Raw genomic sequence first — 10,258 nt, 5'->3', positions numbered from 1 at the left:
AAGTTTATGGGAATTATACGAGTATATTTCCCTGTGAAATTGATTATTTATAACTTGTCAACGTAATTTCCCATTTGGACATAAACAAACTTTGGGGCAGCAATTTTACACCAAAAATTTGAAATTATAACGAGTATGAAAGTCTTGATCAAACTTTAACAGTCGACACACACACACACACACACACACACACACACACACACACACACACACACACACACACACACACACACACACACACATGATCATGTAAGAGTGGTATAAACTGTGAGCTGTACTTTATATCATTCATTCTCACTCAAACTAAAACACACAATCCTGGAGCAGTTATCGTCCCCTTTGCTTCCTTACCCGTAGATACGAGACACTATCCACCTACCATACTGAACTGACGACAAGAGAAATATACTGAGACTCTATCATAACTCTTTTTTATCTCCATTATCTCCAGTTAGGGAAATATATAGCACGGATCTATATAAGTTTCGACTCAGTTAACTGGTTTACTAGCTGATAAGAATGATGGATGAAGCAGCTTGTACTTACCAATTAGGATCAGCTTCAGCAGTCAGCTTACTTTAGGCTTCATCTTCAGTCCATAGTAACATAAAGCAGCCGTTTATCTCTTCATGTTATCATCCGTCATCCACCTACAAAGACACTCATCCACCTATTAACTTACTCACTCATCCACTTACTCACCCCTCACTCACCCACTCACTCAATCACCCACTCACTCATCCACCGCCCACCACCAAGTACAACATGGAGCTGCCAAACACCCTTTCACGGTGCCATTCAGCAGAGACATCCACCCCCTCCCTGTCTACCCATTCACCCATCCTCATTTTACCCCATACATTTATCCACCCTCTTCCCCACCCACCCATCCATCCATCCACACCCACCCTAACCATCCTCCCATCCTCTTCTCAGCCTTCCATCCACCCTCCTCTCCACCCGTCTATCCATCCTCCCCACCCATCCATCCACCCTCCTCCCTTACTAGCCATTCACTCACGGCATTAAGAAATCTGTTATTCTCTCGTGTTGCCACCCACTTCCTCCTCTGAACACCACCCACACAAATACGAAGTGTCTTGTCACCACTCACCTGCCCACCCTCCCTACACCCACCCTACCATACACCCACCCTACCTTTCACCCACCTTACCCTTCACCCACCCTCCCACACCACCCTCCACTTCACCCACCACCCCCACCCCACCCTCCCTACACACCCTACCTTTCCCCCACTCACCACTCACCCAACCACCACCCACCCTACCCTTCACCCACCCCACCCACCAACCCACCCTACCCCTTCACCCACCCACCCACCCATCTACCCTAGCCTCCACTCAGTAGCAACCGGAGCTTCACATACCCCAAATAACTATCGTTGACCTCTCTATTCACCCTGAGCAGCCCACTAATCGCTGGGTCACACTCACCTCCAGCCAGCAAACCTCAACCTAAATTCCTGCTTTTCATTCTGGCAGCAAAATTGGCGGTGCACTATTACCAGGAATGTACAACTATCCCTAATAAAGAAGACAAAAATACTCTATTGAACTTTCCAATTTTTTCTTTAATTTATTTTTCCTTCGTTTATTAGGTTATTTTATGATTTTTTTCTTCTATTTCTTCCTCCATTTGGAATAACAGGAAGACGATAAAAAGTAAAAACAGGGAATAAGTAAACGAAAAATATCATATTAATTATAACGGAAAATGTAATGAAAGAAAATGAGATGTAGAAAATTATTAGAAAAAATAAGATAAACCCATAACGATTAATTGAAGATATAAACAAAGACATAAAGAATAATAATATAAGGAATCAATGAATAATCAAACAAATCTCACATCAATAAACTTATAAATGAGAAATAAGTAAATAGATACACCAATACAGATAAACGAAGCACAAAAACCCACAAACAAATATATAACCCACATATATTAGCAACTAGCCACTGATAAGGTAATGGATAAACCTCATTAATAAGTAAATTAGTATACATATAAACAAGCCATAAACAAGCCATACGAACATTAAATACTGTATCAACTCAACGAAATATACTGTACCATATACTGATGAAGAACACGAGGAACCTGAGCTGGGTAATAAACATGAAGAAATGTTTATATCTGTTACAGTGATACTTCTATATAACGGACTCCTCTCTCCATATAACGGACTCCTCTCTTCATATAACGGACTCCTCTCTTCATATAACGGACTCCTCTCTTCATATAACGGACTCCTCTCTTCATATAACGGACTCTTCTCTCCATGTAACGGACTCCTCTCTTCATATAACGGACTCCTCTCTTCATATAACGGACTCCTCTCTTCATATAACACTTCTCTCTTCATATAACGGACTTCTCTCTTCATATAACGGACTTCTCTCTTCATATAACGGACTTCTCTCTTCATATAACGGACTTCTCTCTTCATATAACGGACTCCTCTCTCATATAACATATAACGGACTTCTCTCTTCATACTCTCTTATACGGACTCCTCTCTTCTCTCTCTCCATATAACGGACTCCTCTCTCCATATAACGGACTCCTCTCTCCATATAACGGACTCCTCTCTTCATATAACGGACTCCTCTCTTCATATAACGGACTCCTCTCTTCATATAACGGACTTCTCTCTCCATATAACGGACTCCTCTCTCCATATAACGGACTCCTCTCTTCATATAACGGACTCCTCTCTCCATATAACGAATTCCTCTCTATATATAACGAACTCCTCTCTCCATATAACGAACAGACAGACAGACAGACAGACAGACAGACAGACAGACAGACAGACAGACAGACAGACACACACACACACTATTATGTAAAAGTAATACAAAAAATGTTACAATAACCACCATAAACACACCAGAGAAACAACAAAACAAACAAACAAACAATGATACCTCCAAAACACACACCCCCCTCCTCCCCCTAATACCATAAACAAACTGTATACAACAAGAGTAAACAAAATAAAATGAATTCCTGCCTAAACATTTGATCATTCCTGTATCAAAATTTCAGCATCATAACACAAAAAAAAAGGTTCCTGAAATATCGTCCGAATACATAATAAAACAAACATTAATTGTACTCTCCCCCACCTCCCCCCTCCCCCCCTCCCCCACCTCCCCCCCCCTTATGCTCCTCACTGGTGCCTGGAGACAGGAAGGTAAAGGGGGAGGAAAGGAAAGTTGAGGGGGTATACAGCAAAACTTTAATGACGTTTAATTAATATCAAGAATAAATTTGAGTAACGTGATAAACAAACAATAATAATGAATTAAGTAACGTGATAAACAAACAATAGATAGATGAATTAAGTAACGTGATAAACAAACAATAGATAGATGAATTAAGTAACGTGATAAACAAACAATAGATAGATGAATTAAGTAACGTGATAAACAAACAATAGATAGATGAATTAAGTAACGTGATAAACAAACGATAGATAGATGAATTAAGTAACGTGATAAACAAACAATAGATAGATGAATTAAGTAACGTGATAAACAAACAATAGATAGATGAATTAAGTAACGTGATAAACAAACAATAGATAGATGTAAGTAACGTGATAAACAAACAATAGATAGATGAATTAAGTAACGTGATAAACAAACAATAGATAGATGAATTAAGTAACGTGATAAACAAACGATAGATAGATGAATTAAGTAACGTGATAAACAAACAATAGATAGATGAATTAAGTAACGTGATAAACAAACGATAGATAGATGAATTAAGTAACGTGATAAACAAACAATAGATAGATGAATTAAGTAACGTGATAAACAAACAATAGATAGATGTAAGTAACGTGATATACAAACAATAGATAGATGTAAGTAAAGTGATTAACAAACAATAGATAGATGAATTAAGTAACGTGATAAACAAACAATAGATAGATGAATTAAGTAACGTGATAAACAAACAATAGATAGATGTAAGTAACGTGATAAACAAACAATAGATAGATGAATTAAGTAACGTGATAAACAAACAATAGATAGATGAATTAAGTAACGTGATAAACAAACGATAGATAGATGTAAGTAACGTGATAAACAAACGATAGATAGATGAATTAAGTAACGTGATAAACAAACAATAGATAGATGAATTAAGTAACGTGATAAACAAACGATAGATAGATGTAAGTAACGTGATATACAAACAATAGATAGATGTAAGTAACGTGATAAACAAACAATAGATAGATGTAAGTAACGTGATATACAAACAATAGATAGATTAAATTAACGTGATAAATAAACAATAAATAGATAAAAATAAGCAACGTGATAAACAAACAATAGATAAATTAAAGTAAGTAACGTGATAATCAGTTCATATAAATTGCAAAATAAAATTATCACCAACACAACAAGAATATATTCTATGGTACTGTATTGTTATATAAATATCCACAGCATACAATAAAATGTATACTATACTATTGCATTTGTGTGTATACGAGTATATTCTAAGTACACTATACAATAATAATATACTATGGTACTGTACTGTAATGGTTATATAAGTTTTGATATGTACTGTACATAGCCTCTGATAACTGTTCTACAATACACAGTACACAGTCACCTGATACAATAATTGGCACCAGATATTATTATTGAGTTTGGAAAATATTTGAAGTCCTTGTCTTACTAATATTCAACTTCGTCTTCTTATCTTTCCCCCATCCCAGTCTTATTATCTCCTTATATTGTTTGGTTCTGTTACACTTTGTCTGAGTGTTTATCCTTGTGTTTCTTATATCTATATTTAGTCTTTGTCTTCCTGTATCATCCTACAGTAGTTAGTTTTCTTATTAGTTCTTTATGTCATAATTTTCTAATTATTTCTAACTATTAGCTTATCATCCTTTCAGTTCTTTACTCTTCTTACGTTGCATAAACTCATTTATTTTCTTATTTATTTTCTTCCTTCTTAACATCTGTGTATATATATATATCCCCTTTATCTATGCCCTCGTCTTTCACTTCTTTCCTATTTCTTCATCCGTCAGCCCCAGGCCAGGTGGAGGCGGGGCCGTGGTCCAGCTACCCCCCTGGGTTATTGTGGCTGTGATGAATACCCACACAGGTGACCTCCCCAGCCGCGCTACCTGCCCAGATTTGCCACCTGGCCATCTCCTACAGGTAACCCGCGCACCTTCCCCGATTACCTGAAGAAACCTTTGGAGGTACCGACACAGGAAGCTACCGACGTGCGAGTGATACCTGCTAATTCCCGGGAATGGGGAACTGGAATGTGGTTAATATCGGGAATAATATGTTTGACAGGACTGGAATAGATGGGCCGAGTGTGTACATTAAATAAGGAATTGTGGATAGGGAGGCTGTCACTTTATAGTTTAGTGAGGGCGGAGACTTGACAAGAATGAGGTGGAAGGCGGAAGCGTGTCGTTAAAGACATGGTTAGTTAAAGGTTGAGAAACCTTGGGGTGGGCGGCTGGAGGCTGGCGCTCAGGGCCTAAAGAAGACCACTATTAACCACCGGAAATAAGCGGCAGTATCGTGTGTGTCTGGAAGAAATTTGTTGCAGCTGCCTATTTGAAAAATGTACAAGGCAAACGTTTTTTTGGTATATCAATAGTTTTTCTTATAATTTAATTATCTAAAACTATTTGCAAACGAGATATTACCAAGACAAAACAAAAACCGAAACACTGTACCTACGAGTACGTCTCAGTAGAAGCGTGCCAGCCAATAGTAATGAGATTATGATGCAGAATAGTAAGTAGAAATCTGAAATGGGTCGATGGCTTATAATTTGTGCTGGGATAACAAGCAACTATTTGCCTTTGAATGGTAAACTAAGGAGGGAGCAGTCATGAAATTATAAACTGATGTTGTAAGAACATACTGTACTGTACTACATTTTGACTTTGAAAAGTGAACGTCAATTTATTTTTGTTTCTAAATCAGGATATGAAAGATCTTACAGCAATATATTCACTAATGATTTAAACACTGCTAGAATATTTAAGGATTTCGTAGGTGGGGTACCTTAGCTCTGGTATTATAGTATAACCTTCCCACTATCTATTATAGGTAGTGAGCAAGAACTTTTCAGAAGCCTCCTTAGCTCAGGGGCAGAGCACTGGTCTTGTAAACCAGGGGTCGTGAGTTCGATTCTCACAGGGGGCACAAGTTTTTCGTTCATAATTCCGTATTCAATATTTATTCATTATCGTAGTGTGATTATCAACTTTTCTTGGTGAGAGAAGTAGGTAAAAACGGGATTGGAAATAGAGTTGTCGATGAGTGGAACAAATGATCAAAAACGATAATTAACTCGAGCTCGCTGGGAACCTTCTGATATAGGTTGGGCAGATATATGAGTGATAAGGGTAAGGTGTAAACAGGAGCTGCCAAGTGTGGACCAATAGGCTCCCTGCAATTTCCTCCATTCTTATGTTTTCAAATATAATCTTAAATATTTCTCACAACATAAGATTTTTACAGGTTACATTTTAGAAATTAAACTATAAGAGGAGTACACTGTCATTAAAGATTCCATTACATCTTTCTCTCTTATATAAAAGTGTTCCACCTTCCAGTGTCCCATAAGGTTCAGGTCTCTTGTGGAGCGAGACGTAGAATTAATGATCGTCAAGTGAAGGTTATACAATAAAGGTTATCATTTTTTAATATAACATCCATTATTATTATTATCTTACCCTTCCTCCACCACTACCATCCTCCACCACTACCACCCTCCACCCCTACCATCCTCCACCACTACCACCCTCCACCACTACCATCCCTCCACCACTACCATCCTCCATCACTACCATCCTCCATCACTACCACCCTCCACCACCACCACTACCATCCTCCACCTACCATCCCTCCACCACTACCATCCTCCATCACTACCACCCTCCATCCACCCTCCCACCACCACTCCACCCTCCACCACTACCATCCTACCATCCCTCCCACACCACCATCTCCACCACTACCACTCCCTCCCACCACACCATCCCTCCACCACTACCATCCTCCATCACCCCCTCACCACTACCATCCTCCACCACCCCACCCACCTCCACCACTACCACCTCCATCCACTCCACCACTACCATCCTCCACCACTACCATCTCCACCACTACCATCCCTCCACCACTACCATCCTCCATCCTACCACCCTCCATCACTACCTCTACCAACCTCCACCACTCCCAACCTCCACCACTATCCACTACCATTGCCATCCTCCACCACTCCTCCACCACTACCATCCCTCCACCACCCATCCTCCATCACTACCATCCTTCCCACTACCATCCCCACCACTCCACCACTACCATCCTCCATCACTACCATCCTACCATCCTCCACCACCCTCCACCCCTACCCTACCACCATCCTCTCACTACCATCCTCCATCCTCCATCCACCCCTCCCACCACTAACACCTCCACCACTACCACCCTCCACCACACCACCTCCATCTACACACCATCCTCCACCACCACCCTCCACCACTACACCCCACCACTACCACCTCCACCACTACCACCCTCCATCACTACCATCCTCCACCAACACCTTCCACCACTAACACTCTCACCACTAACACCCTCCATCACTACCTCCACCACTACCTCCATCTCTCTACGACTCTCACCACCGTCCTGCATCACCACCACCCTCCATCACTACCATCCATCCCACCACTAACACCTCCACCACCACCCTCCCACCTACCTCCACCACCACCCATCACTACTCTCCCACCTAACACCCTCCCACCACCATCCACTCCAACCACCCTCCCACCACCCTCCCCCTACCACCCTCCACCACTACTACCTCCACCACTCTCCACTACCGTCCTGCACCTCACCACCACACCTCCACCTCCCATCACTACCACCACTACCCTCCACCCTTACTCACACCCAACCACTCCCACCACTATCCACCTCCCACCTAACACCCTCCATCACCACCCTCCACCACCACTCCACCATCCTTCACTCACCTCCACCACCCTCCACCACTCCATCACCTATCACCACCACCCTCCATCTCTACCACCCTCCATCCCTCCACCCTCCATCTCTACCACCCTCCACCACCACCCTCCCACCTCTACCACCTCCATCTCTACCACCCTCTATCCCCCACCTACCACTCCCACCACCCTACCACTACCACCTCCATCCCTCCATCTCTACCCTCCATCTCTACCACCTCCCACCACCACCCTCCATCTCTACCACCTCCATCTCACCACCCCACCACACACTACCACCTCCACCACTATCACCCCTCTACCACTAACACCCTCCATCACTACCGTCCTCCATCACCACCACCTCCACCACTAACACCCTCCCACTACCACCCCACCCACTACCATCCTCCATCACTAACACCCTCACACCTAACCTCCATCACTAACACCTCCACCATATCACCCTCCATCACAACACCTCCACCACTAACACCTCCATCACCCCACCCTCCACCACCACCTCCATCACCACCACACCTCCATCACTCGTCCTCCATCACCACTACCACCCTCCACCACTAACACTCTCCATCACCAACACCCTCCACCATTATCACCCTCCATCACCAACACCCTCCACCACTAACACCCTCTACCACTACCCCCACCCACCCTCTATCACTACCACCCTCAATCACTACCATCCTCCACCACTACCACCCTCTACCACTACCACCCCCCATCACTACCACCCTCCACCACTACCACCCTCCACCACTACCACTCTCCACCACTACCACCCTCTACCACTACCACCCTCAATCACTACCATCCTCCATCACTACCACCCTCAATTACTCCCATCCTCCACTACTGGGATCAGACATTCATTATTTTTTATATTTCTAGTTAGGTTAGGTTAGGTTAGGTTTTATAGTGTAAATAATATTGTTAAATTACTTTGTAAAATATTATAACTGAAATATAATCACCTAATTATATTTATTGACTTTTGAATGTGGTTTTATAAATGACTTTGTTACTTTGATAATTGACGTGATTCTAAAATATCCTGTCGTGTAGTGGTAATGTGTGTGTGTGTGTGTGTGTGTGTGTGTGAGAGTAAAATATCTTGGTAGTAAACACAAATGAGAGAAGCCATAAAAATGTTTTTCTAAGAACGAATTTTTTTGTAATAAACTGAACTTATTTTTCCATGGTTTACATTAGTTGTACATCCGTCGACCACAAGTACGGTAAATTAATGATCTTAACCAACAGCCACAGTCGACCACAACCATCCTCCTCCAGTACTAACCTCTTCAATAACTACTACCCTCTACCATTATGACTACCACTACCACCACCACCACTACTATAACTACCACTACCTCCACCAGTACTGTAACTATCACTACTACTAATACCAGTCACCACCACTAATATAACTACTACTACTCCACCACCACTACTATAACTACCACTATCACTACTATAACTACAATAACCACCACCACTACCGCTACTATTACTACCACCACCGGCAGTGAGCACACAAGAGCCACCAGGTGTACCGACAAAGTAGGTGGACACAGGTGAGTGGTGGGGTCGGGCACCTTGTGATGGGAGCTTGGCCTGCTGCCTCATTCTGTCGCTCACAAAACTCCTCCTCCAGTGATAATATTTTCCTAGCCGCCCCCACAATAGACAATGGTAGAGAGGGGCTGGCCGGCCATCACTCCCCTCCCCCGTCTGGCAGGTCTTGGCGCCTGTCACACGCACGCACTTCCCCCCGCATCTCTCCCTCACTAATCCCAAACCTTTTTCTCAGTTGTGACGCGACCATTGAAAGTTGAGGGAAAACTATCTCACAAATCCTCCCAAAAAATATCACGTATGGCTTTCTGTATCGTAGCGGTATGTTAGCTCTTCAGGTCGATTTATAATGCTAAATATTTGTGAATATCCACAAAATGCGGCATTGGAGTCTTAGGAATGAGGACCTTGGCCATAGTGGTGTTGGGTACCTCTCCTGGGTCATTCAGGAGGTCGCGGCTTCCCCCATATACCAAACCCGGCCATTCATCCACCCGCTCCATCACCCGCTATCACCTATTATCCGGAATTTGGTGCGGCAAGCCCGATTTTAGCGCTCCGGGTTTGAATGGCGGCGTCTTGACGGACCGAGGAGACTTAAAAGGATCC

At 42.6% G+C, this 10,258-nt stretch overlaps 1 non-coding gene across 1 annotated transcript; it reads left to right on the top strand.

Moving 5' to 3' along the window:
• The first annotated feature begins 6,161 nt into the window (after positions 1-6,161).
• Trnat-ugu lies at positions 6,162-6,233 on the top strand. Its single transcript has one exon. It is a non-coding gene; the product is annotated as a tRNA-Thr (tRNA).
• The last annotated feature ends 4,025 nt before the right edge of the window (positions 6,234-10,258 follow it).

Source organism: Homarus americanus, unplaced genomic scaffold, assembly GCF_018991925.1.
Source record: "Homarus americanus isolate GMGI-L3 unplaced genomic scaffold, GMGI_Hamer_2.0 scaffold39675, whole genome shotgun sequence".
NCBI lineage: Eukaryota > Metazoa > Arthropoda > Malacostraca > Decapoda > Nephropidae > Homarus > Homarus americanus.
This window is presented reverse-complemented; position numbering and strand designations above follow the sequence as displayed.